This window comes from Oncorhynchus clarkii, chromosome 2 (assembly GCF_045791955.1).
Source record: "Oncorhynchus clarkii lewisi isolate Uvic-CL-2024 chromosome 2, UVic_Ocla_1.0, whole genome shotgun sequence".
NCBI classification, from domain to species: domain Eukaryota; kingdom Metazoa; phylum Chordata; class Actinopteri; order Salmoniformes; family Salmonidae; genus Oncorhynchus; species Oncorhynchus clarkii.
This window is the reverse complement of record NC_092148.1, coordinates 11,339,040-11,365,295: the sequence shown is the minus strand read 5'-3', so window position 1 is coordinate 11,365,295 and position 26,256 is coordinate 11,339,040. Positions and strand designations below refer to the sequence as shown.

The window sequence follows — 26,256 nt, the reverse complement described above, 5'->3', positions numbered from 1 at the left end:
TAGCATATACATTCAATACATTCAGTATCTACTGTGTGTGTGTGTGTGTGTGTGTGTGTGTGTGTGTGTGTGTGTGTGTGTGTGTGTGTGTGTGTGTGTGTGTGTGTGCCTCCCTATGGGGAGAGGCTATGATGAGCAATTATCCAGGCGGACGGCTTTGCAGGCTAATTTAACAGATCTATGTAGTCAGAACACTGTTTACTAACTATAGTACACTGCTTACTGCTGCACATTCACCAGACAACATTCCTCTCTCCCTCACCATTTATCTATCTATCTACACTACACGGCCAAAAGTATGTGGACACCTGCTCGTCGAACATCTCATTCCAAAATCATGGCCATTAATATGGAGTTGGTCTCCCCTTTGCTGCCATAACAGCCTCCATTCTTCTGGAAAGGCGTTCCACTAGATGTTGGAACAGCGCTGCTATAACAGCCTCCACTCTTCTGGGAAGGCTTTCCACTAGATGTTGGAACAGCGCTGCTATAACAGCCTCCACTCTTCTGGGAAGGCTTTCCACTAGATGTTGGAACAGCGCTGCTATAACAGCCTCCACTCTTCTGGGAAGGCTTTCCACTAGATGTTGGAACAGTGCTGCTATAACAGCCTCCATTCTTCTGGGAAGGCTTTCCACTAGATGTTGGAACAGTGCTGCTATAACAGCCTCCATTCTTCTGGGAAGGCTTTCCACTAGATGTTGGAACAGTGCTGCTATAACAGCCTCCATTCTTCTGGGAAGGCTTTCCACTAGATGTTGGAACAGTGCTGCTATAACAGCCTCCACTCTTCTGGGAAGGCTTTCCACTAGATGTTGGAACAGTGCTGCTATAACAGCCTCCTCTCTTCTGGGAAGGCTTTCCACTTTTACATTGCTGTGGCGACTTGCTTTATTTCAGCCACAGGAGCGTTAGTGATGTCAGGCCCTGATGTTGGGTGATTAGGTCTGGCTCGCAGTTGACGTTACAATTCATCCTAAAGGTGTTTGATGGGGTTGAGGTCAGGGCTCTGTGCGGGTCAGCCAAGTTCTTCCACACCGATCTCGACTAACCATTTCTGTATGGACCTTGCTTTGTATATGGGGGCATTATCCTGCTGAAACAGAAAGGGCCTTCCCAAAACTGTTGCCACAAAGTTGTACTGTAAGCACAGAATCATCTAGAATGTCATTGTATGCTGTAGCGTTAAGATTTCCCTCCACTGGAACTAAGGGGCCTAGCCCAAACCATGAAAACAGCCCCAGACCATTATTCCTCATCCACCAAACTTTACAGTTGGCACTATGCATTCGAACAGGTTGAGTTCTCCAGGTATCCGCTAAACCTAGATTCGTCTGTTGGACTGCCAGATGGTGGCGCGTGATGCATCACTCCAGATAACGCGTTTCCACTGCTCCAGAATCCAATGGCAGCTAGCTTTACACAACTCCAGCCAACGCTTGGCATTGTGCCTGGTGATCTTAGGCTTGTGTGTGGCTGCTCGGCCATGGAAACCCATTTCATTATGCTCCAGTTATTGTGCTGACATTGTTTCAGAGGCAGTTTGGAACTCAATAGTGAGTGTTGCAATCGAAGACAGAATGATTTTACACGCTATATACTTCAGCATTCAGCGGTCCCATTCTGTGTGCTTGTGTAGCCTACCACTTCGTGGCTGAGCCGTTGTTGCTCCTAGACGTTTCCACTTCACAATAACAGCACTTACAATTGATCGGAGCAGCTCTAGCACGGCAGAAATTTCTCAAACTGACTTGTTGGAAAGGCATCATATGACGGTACCAGCTCTTCAGTACGGGCCATTCTACTGTCAATGTTTGTCTATGGAGATTACATGGCTGTGTGCTTGATTTTATACAGCTGTCAACAACGGGTGTAGCTGAAATAGCCAAATCCACTAATTTTGGCCATGTAGTGTATCTATCTATTTATCCATCTCTCTGTCCTGTCCCTCTGTCTTTCCCTCTCTCTCTTTCTTTCTCTCTCTCTCTCTTTCTCTCTCTCTCTCTCTCTCTCTCTCTCTCTCTCTCTCTGTCTCTCTCTCAATGTCTCTCCCTCTCTCTCCCTCTGTCTCTCTCTCAATGTCTTTCACTCTCTCTGTCTCTCTCTCAATGTCTCTCCCTCTCTCTGTCTCTCTCTCAATGTCTTCCACTCTCTCTGTCTCTCTCTCTGTCTCTCTCTCTCTCTCTCTCTGTCTCTCTCTCAATGTCTCTCCCTCTCTCTCTCTCTGTCTCTCTCTCAATGTCTTTCACTCTCTCTGTCTCTCTCTCAATGTCTCTCCCTCTCTCTCTCTGTCTCTCTCTCAATGTCTTTCTCTCTCTCTTTCTCTCTCTCTCTCTCTCTCTCTCTCTCTCTCTCTCTCTCTCTCTCTCTCTCTGTCTCTCTCTCAATGTCTCTCCCTCTCTCTCTCTCTGTCTCTCTCTCTCTCTCTCTCTCTCTCGCTCTGTCTCTCTCTCAATGTCTCTCCCTCTCTCTCTCTCTGTCTCTCTCTCTCAATGTCTTTCACTCTCTCTGTCTCTCTCTCTGTCTTCTCTTTTTCTATTTCAGCCTCCCCTGCCTTCCTCTCTCCTTCTGCCCCTCCCTCTCCCCCTCTTTCTTTCTCTTTCTCTGCCTTGTGGGGTTTGTGATGTGTATCCCTCCGCCCCTCCCTCTCCCCTCTCTCTCTCTCTGTCTCTGCCTGGTGGGGTTTGTGATGTGTATCCCTCCGCCCCTCCCTCTCCCCCTCTCTCTCTCTCTCTGTCTCTGTCTGGTGGGGTTTGTGATGTGTATCCCTCCGCCCCTCCCTCTCCCCCTCTCTCTCTCTCTGTCTCTGTCTGGTGGGGTTTGTGATGTGTATCCCTCCGCCCCTCCCTCTCCCTCTCTCTCTCTCTCTGTCTCTGCCTGGTGGGGTTTGTGATGTGTATCCCTCCGCCCCTCCCTCTCCCCCTCTCTCTCTCTCTCTCTGTCTCTGCCTGGTGGGGTTTGTGATGTGTATCCCTCCGCCCCTCCCTCTCCCCCTCTCTCTCTCTCTGTCTCTGCCTGGTGGGGTTTGTGATGTGTATCCCTCCGCCCCTCCCTCTCCCCCTCTCTCTCTCTCTCTGTCTCTGCCTGGTGGGGTTTGTGATGTGTATCCCTCCGCCCCTCCCTCTCCCCTCTCTCTCTCTCTCTGTCTCTGCCTGGTGGGGTTTGTGATGTGTATCCCTCCACCCCTCCCTCTCCCCCTCTCTCTCTCTCTCTGTCTCTGCCTGGTGGGGTTTGTGATGTGTATCCCTCCGCCCCTCCCTCTCCCCCTCTCTCTCTCTCTGTCTCTGCCTGGTGGGGGTTGTGATGTGTATCCCTCCGCCCCTCCCTCTCCCCCTCTCTCTCTCTCTCTGTCTCTGCCTGGTGGGGTTTGTGATGTGTATCCCTCCGCCCCTCCCTCTCCCCCTCTCTCTCTCTCTGTCTCTGCCTGGTGGGGTTTGTGATGTGTATCCCGCCGCCGCTCCATCTCTCTATTTTTACCTTCTCTGTGTCTGGGGATGGGAGGGGAGAAGATAGAGGGACAGGTGTATTTATGATGCTGTGTGTGTGTGTGTGTGTGTGTGTGTGTGTGTGTGTGTGTGTGTGTGTGTGTGTGTGTGTGTGTGTGTGTGTGTGTGTGTGTGTGTGTGTTTGTGAAGGGGAGGATAGAAAGAGGATGGAGGATAAAGGGAGTGAGTGTATGAAAAGAGGAAGCAGGGGAAAATGGACTAGGGGAGTGTATGTGTGACTGAGTGTGTAGGTGTAACTGAGTGTGTAGGTGTGACTGAGTGTGTACGTGTGACTGAGAGTGTAGGTGTGACTGAGTGTGTAGGTGTGACTGAGTGTGTAGGTGTGACTGAGTGTGTAGGTGTGACTGAGTGTGTAGGTGTGACTGAGTGTGTACGTGTAACTGAGTGTGAAGGTGTAACTGAGTGTGTACGTGTGACTGAGTGTGTATGTGTGACTGAGAGTGTAGGTGTGACTGAGAGTGTAGGTGGGAATGAGTGTGTAGGTGTGACTGAGTGTGTAGGTGTGACTGAGTGTGTAGGTGTGACTGAGTGTGTACGTGTGACTGAGTATGTACGTGTGACTGAGTGTCTACGTGTGACTGAGAGTGTAGGTGTGACTGAGTGTGTAGGTGTGACTGAGTGTGTAGGTGTGACTTAGTGTGTAGGTGTGACTGAGTGAGCCTGTGTAACTGAGTATGTACGTGTGACTGAGTGTGTAGGTGTGACTGAGTGTGTACGTGTGACTGAGAGTGTAGGTGTGACTGAGTGTCTACGTGTGACTGAGTGTGTACGTGTGACTGAGAGTGTAGGTGTGACTTAGTGTGTAGATGTGACTGAGTGTGTACGTGTGACTGAGAGTGTAGGTGTGACTGAGTGTGTACGTGTGACTGAGAGTGTAGGTGTGACTGAGTGTGTACGTGTGACTGAGTGTGTAGGTGTGACTGAGTGTGTACGTGTGACTGAGAGTGTAGGTGTGACTGAGTGTGTAGGTGTGACTGAGTGTGTACGTGTGACTGAGAGTGTAGGTGTGACTGAGTGTGTACGTGTGACTGAGTGTGTACGTGTGACTGAGTGTGTACCTGTGACAGAGTGTGTAGGTGTGATTGAGTGTGTAGGTGTGATTGAGTGTGTACGTGTGACTGAGTGTGTACGTGTGACTGAGAGTATAGGTGTGACTGAGTGTGTAGGTGTGACTGAGTGTGTAGGTGTGACTGAGTGTGTAGGTGTGACTGAGTGTATATCATGTGACTGAGTGTGTACGTGTGACTGAGAGTTTAGGTGTGACTGAGTGTGTAGGTGTGACTGAGTGTGTAGGTGTGACTGAGTGTGTAGGTGTGACTGAGTGTGTAGGTGTGACTGAGTGTGTACGTGTGACTGAGTGTTTTAGGTGTGACTGAGTGTGTAGGTGTGACTGAGTGTGTACATGTGACTGAGTGTGTACGTGTGACTGAGAGTGTAGGTGTGACTGAGTGTGTAGGTGTGACTGAGTGTGTAGGTGTGACTGAGTGTGTACATATGACTGAGTGTGTACGTGTGACTGAGAGTGTAGGTGTGACTGAGTTTGTAGGTGTGACTGAGTGTGTAGGTGTGACTGAGTGTGTAGGTGTGACTGAGTGTGCCTGTGTAACTGAGTGTGTACGTGTGACTGAGTGTGTACGTGTAACTGAGTGTGAAGGTGTAACTGAGTGTGTACGTGTGACTGAGTGTGTACGTGTGATTGAGAGTGTAGGTGTGACTGAGAGTGTAGGTGGGAATGAGTGTGTAGGTGTGACTGAGTGTGTAGGTGTGACTGAGTGTGTAGGTGTGACTGAGTGTGTACGTGTGACTGAGTATGTACGTGTGACTGAGTGTCTACGTGTGACTGAGAGTGTAGGTGTGACTGAGTGTGTAGGTGTGACTGAGTGTGTAGGTGTGACTGAGTGTGTACGTGTAACTGAGTGTGAAGGTGTAACTGAGTGTGTACGTGTGACTGAGTGTGTACGTGTGACTGAGAGTGTAGGTGTGACTGAGAGTGTAGGTGGGAATGAGTGTGTAGGTGTGACTGAGTGTGTAGGTGTGACTGAGTGTGTAGGTGTGACTGAGTGTGTACGTGTGACTGAGTATGTAGGTGTGACTGAGTGTCTACGTGTGACTGAGAGTGTAGGTGTGACTGAGTGTGTAGGTGTGACTGAGTGAGCCTGTGTAACTGAGTATGTACGTGTGACTGAGTGTGTAGGTGTGACTGAGTGTGTACGTGTGACTGAGAGTGTAGGTGTGACTGAGTGTCTACGTGTGACTGAGTGTGTACGTGTGACTGAGAGTGTAGGTGTGACTTAGTGTGTACATGTGACTGAGTGTGTACGTGTGACTGAGAGTGTAGGTGTGACTGAGTGTGTACGTGTGACTGAGAGTGTAGGTGTGACTGAGTGTGTACGTGTGACTGAGTGTGTAGGTGTGACTGAGTGTGTACGTGTGACTGAGTGTGTACGTGTGACTGAGAGTGTAGGTGTGACTGAGTGTCTACGTGTGACTGAGTGTGTACGTGTGACTGAGAGTGTAGGTGTGACTGAGTGTGTACGTGTGACTGAGTGTGTACTTGTGACTGAGTGTGTACCTGTGACAGAGTGTGTAGGTGTGATTGAGTGTGTAGGTGTGATTGAGTGTGTACGTGTGACTGAGTGTGTAGGTGTGACTGAGAGTATAGGTGTGACTGAGTGTGTAGGTGTGACTGAGTGTGTAGGTGTGACTGAATGTGTAGGTGTGACTGAGTGTGTACATGTGACTGAGTGTGTAGGTGTGACTGAGTGTGTAGGTGTGACTGAGTGTGTAGGTGTGACTGAGTGTGTAGGTGTGACTGAGTGTGTACGTGTGACTGAGTGTGTAGGTGTGACTGAGTGTGTAGATGTGACTGAGTGTGTAGGTGTGACTGAGTGTGTACGTGTGACTTAGTGTGTACATGTGACTGAGTGTGTACGTGTGACTGAGAGTGTAGGTGTGACTGAGTGTGTAGGTGTGACAGAGTGTGTAGGTGTGACTGAGTGTGTAGGTGTGACTGAGTGTGTACGTGTGACTGAGTTTGTACGTGTGACTGAGAGTGTAGATGTGACTGAGTGTGTAGGTGTGACTGAGTGTGTACGTGTGACTTAGTGTGTACATGTGACTGAGTGTGTACGTGTGACTGAGAGTGTAGGTGTGACTGAGTGTGTACGTGTGACAGAGTGTGTAGGTGTGACTGAGTGTGTAGGTGTGACTGAGTGTGTAGGTGTGACTGAGTGTGTACATGTGACTGAGTGTGTACGTGTGACTGAGAGTGTAGGTGTGACTGAGTTTGTAGGTGTGACTGAGTGTGTAGGTGTGACTGAGTGTGTAGGTGTGACTGAGTGTGCCTGTGTAACTGAGTGTGTACGTGTGACTGAGTGTGTAGGTGTGACTGAGTGTGTACGTGTGACTGAGTGTGTATGTGTGACTGAGAGTGTAGGTGTGACTGATTGTGTACGTGTGACTGAGTGTGTACGTGTGACTGAGAGTGTAGGTGTGACTGAGTGTGTACGTGTGACTGAGTGTGTACGTGTGACAGAGTGTGTAGGTGTGACTGAGTGTGTACGTGTGACTGAGTGTGTACGTGTGACTGTGTAGATGTGACTGAGTGTGTAGGTGTGACTGAGTGTGTACGTGTGACTGAGTGTGTAGGTGTGACTGAGTGTGTAGGTGTGACTGAGAGTGTAGGTGGGATGGAGTGTGTGTAGGTGTGACTGAGTGTGTACGTGTGACTGAGTGTGTAGGTGTGACTGAGTGTGTACGTGTGACTGAGTATGTACGTGTGACTGAGTGTGTAGGTGTGACTGAGTTTGTAGGTGGGACTGAGTGTGTAGGTGTGACTGAGTGTCTACGTGTGACTGAGTGTGTAGGTGTGACTGAGTGTGTAGGTGTGACTTAGTGTGTAGGTGTGACTGAGTGAGCCTGTGTAACTGAGTATGTACGTGTGACTGAGTGTGTAGGTGTGACTGAGTGTGTACGTGTGACTGAGAGTGTAGGTGTGACTGAGTGTCTACGTGTGACTGAGTGTGTACGTGTGACTGAGAGTGTAGGTGTGACTTAGTGTGTACATGTGACTGAGTGTGTACGTGTGACTGAGAGTGTAGGTGTGACTGAGTGTGTACGTGTGACTGAGAGTGTAGGTGTGACTGAGTGTGTACGTGTGACTGAGTGTGTAGGTGTGACTGAGTGTGTACGTGTGACTGAGTGTGTACGTGTGACTGAGAGTGTAGGTGTGACTGAGTGTCTACGTGTGACTGAGTGTGTACGTGTGACTGAGTGTATAGGTGTGACTGAGTGTGTAGGTGTGACTGAGTGTGTAGGTGTGACTGAGTGTGTAGGTGTGACTGAGTGTGTACGTTTGACTGAGTGTGTAGGTGTGACTGAGTGTGTAGGTGTGACTGAGTGTGTACATGTGACTGAGTGTGTACGTGTGACTGAGAGTGTAGGTGTGACTGAGTGTGTACGTGTGACTGAGTGTGTACGTGTGACAGAGTGTGTAGGTGTGACTGAGTGTGTACGTGTGACTGAGTGTGTACGTGTGACTGAGAGTGTAGATGTGACTGAGCGTGTACGTGTGACTGAGTGTGTACGTGTGACTGAGAGTGTAGATGTGACTGAGAGTGTAGGTGTGACTGAGTGTAGGTGTGACTGAGTGTGTAGGTGTGACTGAGTGTCTACGTGTGACTGAGAGTGTAGGTGTGACTGAGTGTGTAGGTGTGACTGAGTGTGTACGTGTAACTGAGTGTGTACGTGTAACTGAGTGTGTACGTGTGACTGAGTGTGTAGGTGGGAATGAGTGTGTAGGTGTGACTAAGTGTGTACGTGTGACTGAGTATGTACGTGTGACTGAGTGTGTAGGTGTGACTGAGTTTGTAGGTGGGCCTGAGTGTGTAGGTGTGACTGGGTGTCTACGTGTGGCTGAGAGTGTAGGTGTGACTGAGTGTGTAGGTGTGACTGAGTGTGTACGTGTGACTGAGTGTGTAGGTGTGACTGAGTGTGTAGGTGTGACTAAGTGTGTACGTGTGACTGAGTATGTACGTGTGACTGAGTGTGTAGGTGTGACTGAGTTTGTAGGTGGGCCTGAGTGTGTAGGTGTGACTGGGTGTCTACGTGTGGCTGAGAGTGTAGGTGTGACTGAGTGTGTAGGTGTGACTGAGTGTGTAGGTGTGACTTAGTGTGTAGGTGTGACTGAGTGTGTAGGTGTGACTGAGTGTCTACGTGTGACTGAGTGTGTACGTGTGACTGAGAGTGTAGGTGGGAATGAGTTTGTAGGTGTGACTGAATGTGTAGGTGTGACTGAGTGTGTAGGTGTGACTGAGTGTGTACGTGTGACTGAGAGTGTAGATGTGACTGAGCGTGTACGTGTGACTGAGTGTTTATGTGTGACTGAGAGTGTAGATGTGACTGAGAGTGTAGGTGTGACTGAGTGTAGGTGTGACTGAGTGTGTAGGTGTGACTGAGTGTGTAGGTGTGACTGAGTGTGTACGTGTAACTGAGTGTGTACGTGTGACTGAGTGTGTAGGTGTGACTGAGAGTGTAGGTGGGAATGAGTGTGTAGGTGTGACTGAGTGTGTAGGTGTGACTGAGTGTGTAGGTGTGACTAAGTGTGTACGTGTGACTGAGTATGTACGTGTGACTGAGTGTGTAGGTGTGACTGAGTTTGTAGGTGGGCCTGAGTGTGTAGGTGTGACTGGGTGTTTACGTGTGGCTGAGAGTGTAGGTGTGACTGAGTGTGTAGGTGTGACTGAGTGTGTAGGTGTGACTTAGTGTGTAGGTGTGACTGAGTGTGTAGGTGTGACTGAGTGTCTACGTGTGACTGAGTGTGTACGTGTGACTGAGAGTGTAGGTGGGAATGAGTTTGTAGGTGTGACTGAATGTGTAGGTGTGACTGAGTGTGTAGGTGTGACTGAGTGTGTGCGTGTGACTGAGAGCAGGATTTACAGAGGCTGTGTCTGCACACATGTCTATTGTGTGTGTGTGTGTGTGTGTGTGTGTGTGTGTGTGTGTGTGTGTGTGTGTGTGTGTGTGTGTGTGTGTGTGTGTGTGTGTGTGTGATTTGGTGAAGGGGATGTCAGGGTGCACGTCTGTCAGTTTAAAGCGAGACATCTGTTAGGGGGAGATCCGATGAGGACGTAAGGAGGAGCAGTGTGTATGATGTCTGTGTGTGTGTATGTGTGTGTGGGGGGGGGGGTATTAGACAGAGCTGAACTGGTGAGAAGTCTTTAGGTCTTTCATGACACCTGGATTCTGACCTCTGAGACCTCTGTGCCCTGGGTCTGAGGGGTTAAACAGGGTTTATAAACAGGGTTTAACTGCAGCTTGTCCTGGAAGGGCTGAGGCTGAACCACGCTGGAACAACACTGTGTGTGTGTCACAGCTTCTTCACCATGGCCTTCACTACAGTTTGACTTCTTCATTATTATGTCAGCACTTTCCATGGCTAGTCTGAATCTTACTGTTTGGAACGTCTTGGTTTCCAAGGATGTGTCTGGGAATGGAGTGCTCAGGGCCGTGCACAGACCTTTGGGGGGGCAGCTGCTCAAAATTAAAAATGGGCAGCCCACCCCCCATTGCTTACACTGTAACAAGCTAGTGCCAGTGACTCCTGGGCCTAGGGAAGACGAGAGATTATTGACATCGGGAAAAGAGTGTGCTGATCATGGCGAATGATGTAAATCTGCTCTCTATGCTGTCGAAACGTATGTTTTTACTCATTTTGAGTTTGTCCTGCTTCTGATATCTGCCTCTTTCAAACAAGCAGTTTGTCCTGCTTCTGATATCTGCCTCTTCCTAACAAGCAGTTTGTCCTGCTTCTGATATCTGCCTCTTCCTAACAAGCAGTTTGTCCTGCTTCTGATATCTGCCTCTTCCTAACAAGCAGTTTGTCCTGCTTCTGATATCTGCCTCTTCCTAACAAGCCGTTTGTCCTGCTTCTGATATCTGCCTCTTTCTAACAAGCAGTTTGTCCTGCTTCTGATATCTGCCTCTTCCAAACAAGCAGTTTGTCCTGCTTCTGATATCTGCCTCTTTCTAACAAGCAGTTTGTCCTGCTTCTGACATCTGCCACTTCCTAACAAGCAGTTTGTCCTGATTCTGATATCTGCATTTTACTAACAAGCAGTTGTCCTGCTTCTGATATCTGCATTTTACTAACAAGCAGTTTGTCCTGATTCTGATATCTGCCTCTTCCTAACAAGCAGTTGTCCTGCTTCTGATATCTGCCTCTTTCTAACAAGCAGTTTGTCCTGATTCTGATATCTGCCTCTTTCTAACAAGCAGTTTGTCCTGCTTCTGATATCTGCATTTTACTAACAAGCAGTTTGTCCTGATTCTGATATCTGCCTCTTTCAAACAAGCAGTTTGTCCTGCTTCTGATATCTGCCTCTTTCTAACAAGCAGTTTGTCCTGATTCTGATATCTGCCTCTTTCTAACAAGCAGTTTGTCCTGCTTCTGATATCTGCATTTTACTAACAAGCAGTTTGTCCTGATTCTGATATCTGCATCTTCCTAACAAGCAGTTGTCCTGCTTCTGATATCTGCCTCTTTCAAACAAGCAGTTTGTCCTGCTTCTGATATCTGCCTCTTTCTAACAAGCAGTTTGTCCTGCTTCTGATATCTGCCTCTTTCAAACAAGCAGTTTGTCCTGCTTCTGATATCTGCCTCTTTCTAACAAGCAGTTTGTCCTGCTTCTGATATCTGCCTCTTTCAAACAAGCAGTTTGTCCTGCTTCTGATATCTGCCTCTTTCTAACAAGCAGTTTGTCCTGCTTCAGATATCTGCCTCTTCCTACAAGCAGTTTGTCCTGCTTCTGATATCTGCCTCTTCCTAACAAGCAGTTGAATCCCCCATTCTGTGTCCCTAACAGTGGGAGACATGACAGATCCAACTCTTCCTAGCGGTATTCAAGTCTCCCCGCTCCACGCCCCCGTAGCCAGTGGCCACTGCACGCAAGTCAGACGAGTGTGTTCTTGGAGTGGTAGGGCGGGGGAATTTTGTGACATTCAAGAGTTTATAAAATTAGCTAGTTTGATGTGCAATTCATAACGTTACATTTAAAATAAACTAAACTACTAAAAGAGACAAAAAGTAATTCAAACACATAGGAGAGCAAAAGGGCAGGAGGTCGGACGCTGGCTGAGCCTCTCTGTGCACGTGTCTGGGGGTGCTTAATCCCTAATCCAGGGAAAAACTGCTTTCCAAAAGAGGGGTAGCACCTGGCATTGGAGCTCATCTCTGGAGTCTAACTAACTAACTAACTAACTAACTAATTAACTAACTAACTAACTAACTAACTAACTAACCAACTAACTAACTAACTAACTAACCAACTAAACAACTAACTAACTAACTAACTAACTAACTAACCCTGTAGCCTCTATCGCCAAGTCCCATTCGTTACAAGGTGTGTTCCACCTCATAAATGAGACATTATTCTGGGTTTGTAACTGATTATTGGTAGCATGACACTCAGTATGTAGCTGCTATGGCACTGCTGCAGTTAGACTGAGATGTGCTGTAGCATTACCGCTGTCATTCAGTCTCCATTAGAAGGTTGTTGTTCACTGTTTCAGCTGGGGATGTGTATTATATCAAATCAAATCAAATTGTATTTGTCACATACACATGGTTAGCAGATGTTAATGCGAGTGAAGCGAAATGCTTGTGCTTCTAGTTCCGACAATGCAGTAATAACCAACGAGTAATCTAGCTAACAATTCCAAAACTACTACCTTGTAGACACAAGTGTAAAGGGATAAAGAATATGTACATAAAGATATATGAATGAGTGATGGTACAGAACGGCATAGGCAAGATGCAGTAGATGGTATTGAGTGCAGTATATACATATGAGATGAGTATGTAAACAAAGTGGCATAGTTTAAAGTGGCAAGTGATACATGTATTACATAAAGATGCAGTAGATGATATAGAGTACAGTATATACGTATACATATGAGATAAATAATGTAGGGTATGTAAACATTATATTAAGTAGCATTGTTTAAAGTGGCTAGTGATATATTTTAAATAAATTCCCATCAATTCCAATTATTAAAGTGGCTGGAGTTGAGTCAGTGTGTTGGCAGCAGCCACTCACTGTTAGTGGTGGCTGTTTCACAGTCTGATGGCCTTGAGATAGAAGCTGTCTTTCAGTCTCTCGGTCCCTGCTTTGATGCACCTGTACTGACCTCGCCTTCTGGATGATAGTGGGGTGAACAGGCAGTGGCTCGGGTGGTGGTTGTCCTTGATGATCTTTATGGCCTTCCTGTGACATCGGGTGGTGTAGGTGTCTTGGAGGGCAGGTAGTTTGCCCCCGGTGATGCGTTGTGCAGACCTCACTACCCTCTGGCGAGCCTTACGGTTGTGGGCGGAGCAGTTGCCGTACCAGGCAGTGCTACAGCCCGATGTGGAGTGATAGGATGGAGGTCACGTTGCTGTTCCATGTTCATTTGTGTAGAGTCGTATGTACAGTTGAAGTCAGAAGTTTACATACACCTTAGCCAAATACATTTAAACTAAGTTTTTCACAATTCCTGACATTTAATCCTAGTAAAAATTCCCTGTTTTATGTCAGTTAGGATCACCACTTTATTTTCACGTTACTCCTTAATCGCTATGATAAATAAAATAGTTTTTCTTTAACTGAGCTGAGATTTACTTTGATGTGAAGTGTAGCAATACAGTCATTGACACAGACATGGTGGGGTAGCAGTAGCAAACTGTGTGTGTGTGGTATAGCACCACTAAATTTGGACTGAATGTGTAGCTGTGACTGAGTGTCTACGTGTGACTGAGTGTGTACGTGTGACTGAGTGTGTACGTGTGACTGAGTGTGTACGTGTGACTGAGTGTGTAGGTGTGACTGAGTGTGTAGGTGTGACTGAGTGTGTACGTGTGACTGAGTGTGTACGTGTGACTGAGAGTGTAGGTGTGACTGAGTGTGTAGGTGTGACTGAGAGTGTAGGTGTGACTGAGTGTGTACGTGTGACTGAGTGTGTACGTGTGACTGAGTGTGTAGGTGTGACTGAGTGTGTACGTGTGACTGAGAGTGTAGGTGTGACTGAGTGTGTACGTGTGACTGAGAGTGTAGGTGTGACTGAGTGTGTAGGTGTGACTGAGAGTGTAGGTGTGACTGAGAGTGTAGGTGTGACTGAGTGTGTAGGTGTGACTGAGTGTGTAGGTGTAACTGAGTATGTACGTGTGACTGAGTGTGTAGGTGTGACTGAGTGTGTACGTGTGACTGAGAGTGTAGGTGTGACTGAGTGTCTACGTGTGACTGAGTGTGTACGTGTGACTGAGAGTGTAGGTGTGACTTAGTGTGTACATGTGACTGAGTGTGTACGTGTGACTGAGAGTGTAGGTGTGACTGAGTGTGTACGTGTGACTGAGAGTGTAGGTGTGACTGAGTGTGTACGTGTGACTGAGTGTGTAGGTGTGACTGAGTGTGTACGTGTGACTGAGAGTGTAGGTGTGACTGAGTGTCTACGTGTGACTGAGTGTGTACGTGTGACTGAGAGTGTAGGTGTGACTGAGTGTGTACGTGTGACTGAGTGTGTACTTGTGACTGAGTGTGTACCTGTGACAGAGTGTGTAGGTGTGATTGAGTGTGTAGGTGTGATTGAGTGTGTACGTGTGACTGAGTGTGTACGTGTGACTGAGAGTATAGGTGTGACTGAGTGTGTAGGTGTGACTGAGTGTGTAGGTGTGACTGAGTGTGTAGGTGTGACTGAGTGTATATCATGTGACTGAGTGTGTACGTGTGACTGAGAGTTTAGGTGTGACTGAGTGTGTAGGTGTGACTGAGTGTGTAGGTGTGACTGAGTGTGTAGGTGTGACTGAGTGTGTAGGTGTGACTGAGTGTGTACGTGTGACTGAGTTTTTTAGGTGTGACTGAGTGTGTAGGTGTGACTGAGTGTGTACATGTGACTGAGTGTGTACGTGTGACTGAGAGTGTAGGTGTGACTGAGTGTGTAGGTGTGACTGAGTGTGTAGGTGTGACTGAGTGTGTACATATGACTGAGTGTGTACGTGTGACTGAGAGTGTAGGTGTGACTGAGTTTGTAGGTGTGACTGAGTGTGTAGGTGTGACTGAGTGTGTAGGTGTGACTGAGTGTGTAGGTGTGACTGAGTGTGTACGTGTGACTGAGTATGTACGTGTGACTGAGTGTCTACGTGTGACTGAGAGTGTAGGTGTGACTGAGTGTGTAGGTGTGACTGAGTGTGTAGGTGTGACTGAGTGTGTACGTGTAACTGAGTGTGAAGGTGTAACTGAGTGTGTACGTGTGACTGAGTGTGTACGTGTGACTGAGAGTGTAGGTGTGACTGAGAGTGTAGGTGGGAATGAGTGTGTAGGTGTGACTGAGTGTGTAGGTGTGACTGAGTGTGTAGGTGTGACTGAGTGTGTACGTGTGACTGAGTATGTAGGTGTGACTGAGTGTCTACGTGTGACTGAGAGTGTAGGTGTGACTGAGTGTGTAGGTGTGACTGAGTGAGCCTGTGTAACTGAGTATGTACGTGTGACTGAGTGTGTAGGTGTGACTGAGTGTGTACGTGTGACTGAGAGTGTAGGTGTGACTGAGTGTCTACGTGTGACTGAGTGTGTACGTGTGACTGAGAGTGTAGGTGTGACTTAGTGTGTACATGTGACTGAGTGTGTACGTGTGACTGAGAGTGTAGGTGTGACTGAGTGTGTACGTGTGACTGAGAGTGTAGGTGTGACTGAGTGTGTACGTGTGACTAAGTGTGTAGGTGTGACTGAGTGTGTACGTGTGACTGAGTGTGTACGTGTGACTGAGAGTGTAGGTGTGACTGAGTGTCTACGTGTGACTGAGTGTGTACGTGTGACTGAGAGTGTAGGTGTGACTGAGTGTGTACGTGTGACTGAGTGTGTACTTGTGACTGAGTGTGTACCTGTGACAGAGTGTGTAGGTGTGATTGAGTGTGTAGGTGTGATTGAGTGTGTACGTGTGACTGAGTGTGTAGGTGTGACTGAGAGTATAGGTGTGACTGAGTGTGTAGGTGTGACTGAGTGTGTAGGTGTGACTGAATGTGTAGGTGTGACTGAGTGTGTACATGTGACTGAGTGTGTAGGTGTGACTGAGTGTGTAGGTGTGACTGAGTGTGTAGGTGTGACTGAGTGTGTAGGTGTGACTGAGTGTGTACGTGTGACTGAGTGTGTAGGTGTGACTGAGTGTGTAGGTGTGACTGAGTGTGTACGTGTGACTTAGTGTGTACATGTGACTGAGTGTGTACGTGTGACTGAGAGTGTAGGTGTGACTGAGTGTGTACGTGTGACAGAGTGTGTAGGTGTGACTGAGTGTGTAGGTGTGACTGAGTGTGTACGTGTGACTGAGTTTGTACGTGTGACTGAGAGTGTAGATGTGACTGAGTGTGTAGGTGTGACTGAGTGTGTACGTGTGACTTAGTGTGTACATGTGACTGAGTGTGTACGTGTGACTGAGAGTGTAGGTGTGACTGAGTGTGTACGTGTGACAGAGTGTGTAGGTGTGACTGAGTGTGTAGGTGTGACTGAGTGTGTAGGTGTGACTGAGTGTGTACATGTGACTGAGTGTGTACGTGTGACTGAGAGTGTAGGTGTGACTGAGTTTGTAGGTGTGACTGAGTGTGTAGGTGTGACTGAGTGTGTAGGTGTGACTGAGTGTGCCTGTGTAACTGAGTGTGTACGTGTGACTGAGTGTGTAGGTGTGACTGAGTGTGTACGTGTGACTGAGTGTGTATGTGTGACTGAGAGTGTAGGTGTGACTGATTGTGTACGTGTGACTGAGTGTGTACGTGTGACTGAGAGTGTAGGTGTGACTGAGTGTGTACGTGTGACTGAGTGTGTACGTGTGACAGAGTGTGTAGGTGTGACTGAGTGTGTACGTGTGACTGAGTGTGTACGTGTGACTGTGTAGATGTGACTGAGTGTGTAGGTGTGACTGAGTGTGTACGTGTGACTGAGTGTGTAGGTGTGACTGAGTGTGTAGGTGTGACTGAGAGTGTAGGTGGGATGGAGTGTGTGTAGGTGTGACTGAGTGTGTACGTGTGACTGAGTGTGTAGGTGTGACTGAGTGTGTACGTGTGACTGAGTATGTACGTGTGACTGAGTGTGTAGGTGTGACTGAGTTTGTAGGTGGGACTGAGTGTGTAGGTGTGACTGAGTGTCTACGTGTGACTGAGTGTGTAGGTGTGACTGAGTGTGTAGGTGTGACTTAGTGTGTAGGTGTGACTGAGTGAGCCTGTGTAACTGAGTATGTACGTGTGACTGAGTGTGTAGGTGTGACTGAGTGTGTACGTGTGACTGAGAGTGTAGGTGTGACTGAGTGTCTACGTGTGACTGAGTGTGTACGTGTGACTGAGAGTGTAGGTGTGACTTAGTGTGTACATGTGACTGAGTGTGTACGTGTGACTGAGAGTGTAGGTGTGACTGAGTGTGTACGTGTGACTGAGAGTGTAGGTGTGACTGAGTGTGTACGTGTGACTGAGTGTGTAGGTGTGACTGAGTGTGTACGTGTGACTGAGTGTGTACGTGTGACTGAGAGTGTAGGTGTGACTGAGTGTCTACGTGTGACTGAGTGTGTACGTGTGACTGAGTGTATAGGTGTGACTGAGTGTGTAGGTGTGACTGAGTGTGTAGGTGTGACTGAGTGTGTAGGTGTGACTGAGTGTGTACGTTTGACTGAGTGTGTAGGTGTGACTGAGTGTGTAGGTGTGACTGAGTGTGTACATGTGACTGAGTGTGTACGTGTGACTGAGAGTGTAGGTGTGACTGAGTGTGTACGTGTGACTGAGTGTGTACGTGTGACAGAGTGTGTAGGTGTGACTGAGTGTGTACGTGTGACTGAGTGTGTACGTGTGACTGAGAGTGTAGATGTGACTGAGCGTGTACGTGTGACTGAGTGTGTACGTGTGACTGAGAGTGTAGATGTGACTGAGAGTGTAGGTGTGACTGAGTGTAGGTGTGACTGAGTGTGTAGGTGTGACTGAGTGTCTACGTGTGACTGAGAGTGTAGGTGTGACTGAGTGTGTAGGTGTGACTGAGTGTGTACGTGTAACTGAGTGTGTACGTGTAACTGAGTGTGTACGTGTGACTGAGTGTGTAGGTGGGAATGAGTGTGTAGGTGTGACTAAGTGTGTACGTGTGACTGAGTATGTACGTGTGACTGAGTGTGTAGGTGTGACTGAGTTTGTAGGTGGGCCTGAGTGTGTAGGTGTGACTGGGTGTCTACGTGTGGCTGAGAGTGTAGGTGTGACTGAGTGTGTAGGTGTGACTGAGTGTGTACGTGTGACTGAGTGTGTAGGTGTGACTGAGTGTGTAGGTGTGACTAAGTGTGTACGTGTGACTGAGTATGTACGTGTGACTGAGTGTGTAGGTGTGACTGAGTTTGTAGGTGGGCCTGAGTGTGTAGGTGTGACTGGGTGTCTACGTGTGGCTGAGAGTGTAGGTGTGACTGAGTGTGTAGGTGTGACTGAGTGTGTAGGTGTGACTTAGTGTGTAGGTGTGACTGAGTGTGTAGGTGTGACTGAGTGTCTACGTGTGACTGAGTGTGTACGTGTGACTGAGAGTGTAGGTGGGAATGAGTTTGTAGGTGTGACTGAATGTGTAGGTGTGACTGAGTGTGTAGGTGTGACTGAGTGTGTACGTGTGACTGAGAGTGTAGATGTGACTGAGCGTGTACGTGTGACTGAGTGTTTATGTGTGACTGAGAGTGTAGATGTGACTGAGAGTGTAGGTGTGACTGAGTGTAGGTGTGACTGAGTGTGTAGGTGTGACTGAGTGTGTAGGTGTGACTGAGTGTGTACGTGTAACTGAGTGTGTACGTGTGACTGAGTGTGTAGGTGTGACTGAGAGTGTAGGTGGGAATGAGTGTGTAGGTGTGACTGAGTGTGTAGGTGTGACTGAGTGTGTAGGTGTGACTAAGTGTGTACGTGTGACTGAGTATGTACGTGTGACTGAGTGTGTAGGTGTGACTGAGTTTGTAGGTGGGCCTGAGTGTGTAGGTGTGACTGGGTGTTTACGTGTGGCTGAGAGTGTAGGTGTGACTGAGTGTGTAGGTGTGACTGAGTGTGTAGGTGTGACTTAGTGTGTAGGTGTGACTGAGTGTGTAGGTGTGACTGAGTGTCTACGTGTGACTGAGTGTGTACGTGTGACTGAGAGTGTAGGTGGGAATGAGTTTGTAGGTGTGACTGAATGTGTAGGTGTGACTGAGTGTGTAGGTGTGACTGAGTGTGTGCGTGTGACTGAGAGCAGGATTTACAGAGGCTGTGTCTGCACACATGTCTATTGTGTGTGTGTGTGTGTGTGTGTGTGTGTGTGTGTGTGTGTGTGTGTGTGTGTGTGTGTGTGTGTGTGTGTGTGTGTGTGTGATTTGGTGAAGGGGATGTCAGGGTGCACGTCTGTCAGTTTAAAGCGAGACATCTGTTAGGGGGAGATCCGATGAGGACGTAAGGAGGAGCAGTGTGTATGATGTCTGTGTGTGTGTATGTGTGTGTGGGGGGGGGGGGTATTAGACAGAGCTGAACTGGTGAGAAGTCTTTAGGTCTTTCATGACACCTGGATTCTGACCTCTGAGACCTCTGTGCCCTGGGTCTGAGGGGTTAAACAGGGTTTATAAACAGGGTTTAACTGCAGCTTGTCCTGGAAGGGCTGAGGCTGAACCACGCTGGAACAACACTGTGTGTGTGTCACAGCTTCTTCACCATGGCCTTCACTACAGTTTGACTTCTTCATTATTATGTCAGCACTTTCCATGGCTAGTCTGAATCTTACTGTTTGGAACGTCTTGGTTTCCAAGGATGTGTCTGGGAATGGAGTGCTCAGGGCCGTGCACAGACCTTTGGGGGGGCAGCTGCTCAAAATTAAAAATGGGCAGCCCACCCCCCATTGCTTACACTGTAACAAGCTAGTGCCAGTGACTCCTGGGCCTAGGGAAGACGAGAGATTATTGACATCGGGAAAAGAGTGTGCTGATCATGGCGACTGATGTAAATCTGCTCTCTATGCTGTCGAAACGTATGTTTTTACTCATTTTGAGTTTGTCCTGCTTCTGATATCTGCCTCTTTCAAACAAGCAGTTTGTCCTGCTTCTGATATCTGCCTCTTCCTAACAAGCAGTTTGTCCTGCTTCTGATATCTGCCTCTTCCTAACAAGCAGTTTGTCCTGCTTCTGATATCTGCCTCTTCCTAACAAGCAGTTTGTCCTGCTTCTGATATCTGCCTCTTCCTAACAAGCCGTTTGTCCTGCTTCTGATATCTGCCTCTTTCTAACAAGCAGTTTGTCCTGCTTCTGATATCTGCCTCTTCCAAACAAGCAGTTTGTCCTGCTTCTGATATCTGCCTCTTTCTAACAAGCAGTTTGTCCTGCTTCTGACATCTGCCACTTCCTAACAAGCAGTTTGTCCTGATTCTGATATCTGCATTTTACTAACAAGCAGTTGTCCTGCTTCTGATATCTGCATTTTACTAACAAGCAGTTTGTCCTGATTCTGATATCTGCCTCTTCCTAACAAGCAGTTGTCCTGCTTCTGATATCTGCCTCTTTCTAACAAGCAGTTTGTCCTGATTCTGATATCTGCCTCTTTCTAACAAGCAGTTTGTCCTGCTTCTGATATCTGCATTTTACTAACAAGCAGTTTGTCCTGATTCTGATATCTGCCTCTTTCAAACAAGCAGTTTGTCCTGCTTCTGATATCTGCCTCTTTCTAACAAGCAGTTTGTCCTGATTCTGATATCTGCCTCTTTCTAACAAGCAGTTTGTCCTGCTTCTGATATCTGCATTTTACTAACAAGCAGTTTGTCCTGATTCTGATATCTGCATCTTCCTAACAAGCAGTTGTCCTGCTTCTGATATCTGCCTCTTTCAAACAAGCAGTTTGTCCTGCTTCTGATATCTGCCTCTTTCTAACAAGCAGTTTGTCCTGCTTCTGATATCTGCCTCTTTCAAACAAGCAGTTTGTCCTGCTTCTGATATCTGCCTCTTTCTAACAAGCAGTTTGTCCTGCTTCTGATATCTGCCTCTTTCAAACAAGCAGTTTGTCCTGCTTCTGATATCTGCCTCTTTCTAACAAGCAGTTTGTCCTGCTTCAGATATCTGCCTCTTCCTACAAGCAGTTTGTCCTGCTTCTGATATCTGCCTCTTCCTAACAAGCAGTTGAATCCCCCATTCTGTGTCCCTAACAGTGGGAGACATGACAGATCCAACTCTTCCTAGCGGTATTCAAGTCTCCCCGCTCCACGCCCCCGTAGCCAGTGGCCACTGCACGCAAGTCAGACGAGTGTGTTCTTGGAGTGGTAGGGCGGGGGAATTTTGTGACATTCAAGAGTTTATAAAATTAGCTAGTTTGATGTGCAATTCATAACGTTACATTTAAAATAAACTAAACTACTAAAAGAGACAAAAAGTAATTCAAACACATAGGAGAGCAAAAGGGCAGGAGGTCGGACGCTGGCTGAGCCTCTCTGTGCACGTGTCTGGGGGTGCTTAATCCCTAATCCAGGGAAAAACTGCTTTCCAAAAGAGGGGTAGCACCTGGCATTGGAGCTCATCTCTGGAGTCTAACTAACTAACTAACTAACTAACTAATTAACTAACTAACTAACTAACTAACTAACTAACCAACTAACTAACTAACTAACTAACCAACTAAACAACTAACTAACTAACTAACTAACTAACTAACCCTGTAGCCTCTATCGCCAAGTCCCATTCGTTACAAGGTGTGTTCCACCTCATAAATGAGACATTATTCTGGGTTTGTAACTGATTATTGGTAGCATGACACTCAGTATGTAGCTGCTATGGCACTGCTGCAGTTAGACTGAGATGTGCTGTAGCATTACCGCTGTCATTCAGTCTCCATTAGAAGGTTGTTGTTCACTGTTTCAGCTGGGGATGTGTATTATATCAAATCAAATCAAATTGTATTTGTCACATACACATGGTTAGCAGATGTTAATGCGAGTGAAGCGAAATGCTTGTGCTTCTAGTTCCGACAATGCAGTAATAACCAACGAGTAATCTAGCTAACAATTCCAAAACTACTACCTTGTAGACACAAGTGTAAAGGGATAAAGAATATGTACATAAAGATATATGAATGAGTGATGGTACAGAACGGCATAGGCAAGATGCAGTAGATGGTATTGAGTGCAGTATATACATATGAGATGAGTATGTAAACAAAGTGGCATAGTTTAAAGTGGCAAGTGATACATGTATTACATAAAGATGCAGTAGATGATATAGAGTACAGTATATACGTATACATATGAGATAAATAATGTAGGGTATGTAAACATTATATTAAGTAGCATTGTTTAAAGTGGCTAGTGATATATTTTAAATAAATTCCCATCAATTCCAATTATTAAAGTGGCTGGAGTTGAGTCAGTGTGTTGGCAGCAGCCACTCACTGTTAGTGGTGGCTGTTTCACAGTCTGATGGCCTTGAGATAGAAGCTGTCTTTCAGTCTCTCGGTCCCTGCTTTGATGCACCTGTACTGACCTCGCCTTCTGGATGATAGTGGGGTGAACAGGCAGTGGCTCGGGTGGTGGTTGTCCTTGATGATCTTTATGGCCTTCCTGTGACATCGGGTGGTGTAGGTGTCTTGGAGGGCAGGTAGTTTGCCCCCGGTGATGCGTTGTGCAGACCTCACTACCCTCTGGCGAGCCTTACGGTTGTGGGCGGAGCAGTTGCCGTACCAGGCAGTGCTACAGCCCGATGTGGAGTGATAGGATGGAGGTCACGTTGCTGTTCCATGTTCATTTGTGTAGAGTCGTATGTACAGTTGAAGTCAGAAGTTTACATACACCTTAGCCAAATACATTTAAACTAAGTTTTTCACAATTCCTGACATTTAATCCTAGTAAAAATTCCCTGTTTTATGTCAGTTAGGATCACCACTTTATTTTCACGTTACTCCTTAATCGCTATGATAAATAAAATAGTTTTTCTTTAACTGAGCTGAGATTTACTTTGATGTGAAGTGTAGCAATACAGTCATTGACACAGACATGGTGGGGTAGCAGTAGCAAACTGTGTGTGTGTGGTATAGCACCACTAAATTTGGACTGAATGTGTAGCTGTGACTGAGTGTCTACGTGTGACTGAGTGTGTACGTGTGACTGAGTGTGTACGTGTGACTGAGTGTGTACGTGTGACTGAGTGTGTAGGTGTGACTGAGTGTGTAGGTGTGACTGAGTGTGTACGTGTGACTGAGTGTGTACGTGTGACTGAGAGTGTAGGTGTGACTGAGTGTGTAGGTGTGACTGAGAGTGTAGGTGTGACTGAGTGTGTACGTGTGACTGAGTGTGTACGTGTGACTGAGTGTGTAGGTGTGACTGAGTGTGTACGTGTGACTGAGAGTGTAGGTGTGACTGAGTGTGTACGTGTGACTGAGAGTGTAGGTGTGACTGAGTGTGTAGGTGTGACTGAGAGTGTAGGTGTGACTGAGAGTGTAGGTGTGACTGAGTGTGTAGGTGTGACTGAGTGTGTAGGTGTGACTGAGTGTGTAGGTGTGACTGAGAGTGTAGGTGTGACTGAGTGTGTAGGTGTGACTGAGTGTGTAGGTGTGACTGAGAGTGTAGGTGTGACTGAGTGTGTAGGAGTAGCAAATTGAGCAAACACGTAAGTGTTTAAGTTGACAGAATTTTTGCCTATATTTTCTCATGTTGGAGATGTTAAATTCAGGTAACACTTTGACCGAAAAGTGAATTAAACAAAAAAAAGGTGTGGAACCAGTTAAAATGAATTGAAACAACAAAAACATGTATCTCTCCTCCTCCTCTCCATCGGTGCTTCTATTCACACAGACAACTACCCATCTTCATCTTCTCCTCTCTCGCCTTTTCTCTCTATCCGTTTACTTGTCCATATGCAAACAGGGTACAGCATCTCTCTCTCCCTCTCCCTCTCTCTCTCTCGCCCTCGCCCTCTCCCTCTCCCTTTGTCTGTCTCTCTATCTCTCCCTCTCCCTCTCCCTCTCCCTCTGTCTGTCTCCCTCCCTCTCCCTCTCCCTCTCCCTCTCCCTCTCCCTCTCCCTCTGTCTGTCTCTCTATCTCTCCCTCTTTCTCTCTCTCTCTTTCTCAAGACAAATTACCCTCTAATTGCTCACGTTCCAATTAAGACTTAGTTAACACAAACCATCTGCACACACACACACTCACACTCACACATGAAAGACTATATTTACAGTTGAGTCAGAAGTTTACATACACCTTAGCCAAATACATTTAAACTCAGTTTTTCACAATTCCTGACATTTAATCCTAGTAGAAATTCCCTGTCTTATGCCAGTTAGAATCACCACTTTATTTTAAGAATGTGAAATGTCAGAATAATAGTAGAGAGAATGATTTATTTCAGCTTTTATTTCTTTCATCACATTCCCAGAAGTTTACATACACTCAATTAGTATTTGGTTACATTGCTTTTAACTTGTTTAACTTGGGTCAAACGTTTCGGGTAGCCTTCCACAAGCTACCCACAATAAGTTGGATGAATTTTGGCCGAATCCTCCTGACAGAGCTGGTGTAACTGAGTCAGGTTTGTAGGCCTCCTTGCTCACACACGCTTTTTCAGTTCTGCCCACAAATGTTCTGTAGGATTGAGGTCAGGGCTTTGTGATGGCCACTCCAATAACTTGACTTTGTTGTCCTTAAGCCATTTTGCCACAACTTTGGAAGTATGCTTGGGGTCATTGTTCATTTGGAAGACCCATTTGCGACCAAGCTTTAACTTCCTGACTGATGTCTTGAGATGTTGCTTCAATATATCCACATAATTTTCTTTCCTCGTGATGCCATCTATTTTGTGAAGTGCACCAGTCCCTCCTGCAGCAAAGCACCCCTACAACATGATGCTGCCACCACGTGCTTCACGGTTGGGATGGTGTTCTTTGGCTTGCAAGCCTCCCCCTTTTCCTCCAAACATAATGATGGTCATTATGGCCAAAAGGTTCTATTTTTGTTTCATCAGACCAGAGGACATTTCTCCAAAAAGTACGATCTTTGTCCATATGTCCAGTTGCAAACCGTAGTCTGGATTTTTTTATGGCGGTTTTGGAGCAGTGGCTTCTTCCTTGCTGAGCGGCCTTTCAGGTTATGTCGATATAGGACTCGTTTTACTGTGGATATAGATACTTTTGTACCTGTTTCCTCCAGCATCTTCACAAGGTCCTTTGCTGTTGTTCTGGGATTGATTTGCACTTTTTGCACCAAAGTACATTCATCTCTAGGAGACAGAACGCGTCTCATTCCTGAGTGGAATAATGGCTGTGTGGTCCCATGGTGTTAATTCTTGCGTACTATTGTTTGTACAGATGAATGTGGTACCTTCAGGCGTTTGGACATTGCTCCCAAGGATGAACCAGACTTGTGGAGGTCTACCATTTATTTTCGGAGGTCTTTTTTTCTTTTTTTTCCCATGATGTCATATAAAGAGGCACAGTTTGAAGGTAGGCCTTGAAATACATCCACAGGTACACCTCCAATTGACTCAAATATTGTCAATTAGCCTATCAGAAGCTTCTAAAGCCATGACATCATTTTCTGGAATTTTCCAAGCTGTTTAATTAAAGAGACAGTCAACTTAGTGTATGTAAATGTCTGGCCCACTGGAATTGTGATACAGTGAATTATAAGTGAAATAATCTGTCTGTAAACAATTGTTGGAAAAATGACTTGTGTCATGCATGAAGTTGATGTCCTAACCGACTCTTAACCGCCAAAACTATCGTTTTATAACCAGACATTTGTGGAAAGGTTGAAAAACCTACACATGAGTGTATGTAAACTTCTGACTTCAACTGTACATTTGATATGTTATTCATAACACACTAGCACGCGCTCCAGCAGGTGTATCTCACTGATCATCCCTAAAGCCAACACCTCATTTGGCCGCCTTTCCTTCCAGTTCTCTGCTGCCTGTGACTGGAACGAATTGCAAAAATCGCTGAAGTTGGAGACTTTTATCTCCCTCACCAACTTTAAACATCTGCTATCTGAGCAGCTAATCGATCGCTGCAGCTGTACATAGTCCATCGGTAAATAGCCCACCCAATTTACCTACCTCATCCCCATACTGTTTTTATTTATTTACTTTTCTGCTCTTTTGCACACCAGTATCTCTACCTGCACATGACCATCTGATCATTTATCACTCCAGTGTTAATCTGCTAAATTGTAATTATTCGCCTACCTCCTCATGCCTTTTGCACACAATGTATATAGACTCTTTTTTTATTTTTTTCTACTGTGTTATTGACTTGTTTATTGTTTACTCCATGTGTAACTCTGTGTTGTTTGTGTCGCACTGCTTTGCTTTATCTTGGCCAGGTCGCAGTTGTAAATGAGAACTTGTTCTCAACTGGCCTACCTGGTTAAATAAAGGTGAAATAAAAAATAAAAATAATCCTAGTATTCCCAAAGTGTGAAATAACATGATGAAGAGAAAGGACTGAACTGTGGTACTATAGTCATGTTTTCATATGTGTCAACAAAAACTCTGAGATTGGCTGATCAACAGGATGATTAGTTCTGTTTTGCGCACACAGAGACACTGATGAAGGGGGAGAGCGTATGCTTATCTGTGTATATGAGTGTGTGTGTGTGTGTGTGTGTGTGTGTGTGTGTGTGATCTGCATTGGTGATTCATGCTCTGTTTGAGTGGCTGATGAAGGGTTAACTGTCAGATGAAGGATGGAGCAGAGGAGAAGAAGGGCAGACTTCTCAGGTGTGAAGAATGGAATGAGAGA

General features: G+C 46.6%; 2 protein-coding genes across 3 annotated transcripts in view; both read left to right on the top strand.

The window, feature by feature from the left end:
* The window catches only part of LOC139421213 (uncharacterized), a 1,124,809-nt gene that overhangs the window by 210,434 nt on the left and 888,119 nt on the right, over positions 1–26,256 (top strand). The window lies entirely within an intron of this gene.
* Positions 1–26,256, top strand: part of LOC139421134 (CUGBP Elav-like family member 3) — a 91,507-nt gene that overhangs the window by 22,190 nt on the left and 43,061 nt on the right. The gene's annotated exons all lie outside the window — the stretch shown is intronic.